Source organism: Corvus brachyrhynchos, unplaced genomic scaffold, assembly GCF_000691975.1.
Source record: "Corvus brachyrhynchos isolate BGI_N302 unplaced genomic scaffold, ASM69197v1 scaffold209, whole genome shotgun sequence".
NCBI lineage: Eukaryota > Metazoa > Chordata > Aves > Passeriformes > Corvidae > Corvus > Corvus brachyrhynchos.
Window position 1 is genome coordinate 2,589,625 of NW_008246056.1, and position 2,275 is coordinate 2,591,899.

Consider the following 2,275-nt stretch of genomic DNA (forward strand, 5'->3'; position numbering starts at 1 on the left):
GCAAACAAAAAGCACCAATTTTTCGCCTCCTGAAGCTACAGTCCCCTGGGATTTCTTCTGCTTGCTTTTATTTTCGTTTTTCCTTGTCTGGAGCAGTAAGATTCCAAGAGGCTGCAATGCAGCACAGGGACTATTAGCAGATGGCTAATCTGAAGGAATTGATTTAGACAGGTAGCCTAACTTTTGGCAGGATTGCAGAGATTCAGCTTTTTGATTTCTTTGGAATTAATCTTGGATAATTTGAATTTGGCAACATAATTTTGCATCTCTTCTACCATCTTAAGCAGAAGAGTCTACTCAGATATTTTACTTTGCTTACTTAGCTAAATCCCTCCAGCTTTTTTGCTTAAAATACAGACCAAATCTCGCTTTTGACCATAGAGGTCTGTTTCCTTTGACACAGCTTTTTTAAAACTTGAAATAAAATTCCAAACTAATTTGATGCTCATACCAGGAATATAGTTTTGAATACAATAGCCCTTATTTACGTGGGATAATATTTTTTAGTTGCAAAATCCATTGTATATGTTTACTTAGAGGTAAGAAAGTCCCAAGAGAGCCTACATGTGGTCGGTTGGTTTGTTTGCTCATTTTCTCGCAGCACCATCAAACAAAGATAAACCAAAATTCAGATTTTTCCATCGTGACAGTTTCACTTGAGCCCTACAACGTGAGGCCATAAATTGCAAAGATCTGGGACTTGTGGTGCAGCACAGGACATGTGGCAATGCAGGGTGGTTTTGAGTACAACTGTTGGAATCACAGAATACCCTGAGCTGGAAGGGACACACAAAGATCATCCAGACCTATTCCTGTTCAGTCATTAGGTCCTAGAGCTGGAGGCCCCTGGGACAGAATTTTGCTTAGACCTTGCAGAATCCAGGAATTGTGTCTAGATGATTAGAGAGCAAATGGTTTCCAAGGGATTGAGGTCAAAGGTGTTACCATGTTTCCATGAATGGGGTTAAAGTGAACTGTGAGCTGAGGATGGAGTTGGATGGCTGAGGCCAAACACTGCCGGATTTATCAGAACCTTGGCAAACCCGGACTGCTCCTTTTTCTCTGATGTTTCAAACCTGACTGTTGTACGGATAAGAAATCAGAAACCTCGGAGCTAGAGATAACTAGTACCTTTTGTTAGCTCCCATTGATTTGAAACACCAACACAGCTTTATGCTGAGCAACTGAGACAGACCTCAGCAGTCCTCCAAGGCACGTGAAATCTTTGACTTGCGTGTACTTTTTTTTTCTTTTATTTCTTCCCTTTTCATGTATCAAATGCTTTAGAAAAAAGATTGTGGATTGGAAGTCTCTGAGCTCTGCTATATATCTATGTTTGTTAAAGAAGATTAAAAAAACCAGTATTTAACCTATCTAATCATCATCTGAAATAGCATTGTCATGTGATGTTTTTGAAAATACATGCAATTTCTGACAGAAGTGCGTGACATTTATGGTCACGATTTTCTTTACCAAAACATGAATGTTTAGTTCATTGTTATTCAGCTCTGTTTTTTCTACAAAATTGTTTAAACAGGAAGGAAAAAATAATGCAAAATGAACATGGAATCAACCAGCATGTTTCATTTTGCTGTTTCTAAATGGGGCGCTTTCATTCCTCTACATGACAAGCTAAAATGCACTGAAATGCATTTTAAAAGGATTAAGAAAAATGAATGGCTCTGAAATGTCAGAACACTCAGTCCGGATCTGGCATTTTCTATCAGGGCTTTTCGATTTGCCAGGCGGAGGGAGGGGGGAAGGAGGGGAAAAAAAGGTAATTACAGGAATTCAAAATATTTCAGGGAATGTTTGGACCTTTAAATGACTGGAAACAACCACAGGCCGATCCTCAGGTACCCCCACGTCCAGCACGTCACCAGAAGACGAGCTCTGGTACCAATATCTCCCCACGCATCTCTAACCTAGTTTCAGAGCTGCCTTGTCTCCCTGCCTTTCATGTCCTCAGCTCGTGTTTCCCTTGCACACTTGGACCGGCTGTCCCTGATCAGCGAAGATCCGCGCGGGGGGGGGGGGGGGGGGGGGAATGCGGAGAGGGATGCAGGGAGGGATGCGGGGAAGGATGTAGGATAGGTGCAGGGAGGGATATGGGGAAGGATGCGGGGAGGGATGCAACGACGGATGTGGGGAGGGATGCGGAAAGGGGTACGGGGAAGGATGCAGGGAGGAATGCGAGGAAGGATGCGCCACCCTCTCGGGCGCCCGCCCCCGCCGCTCCCCGGGGCACTCACCGGCGGCGGGGGGACCTCCGCGG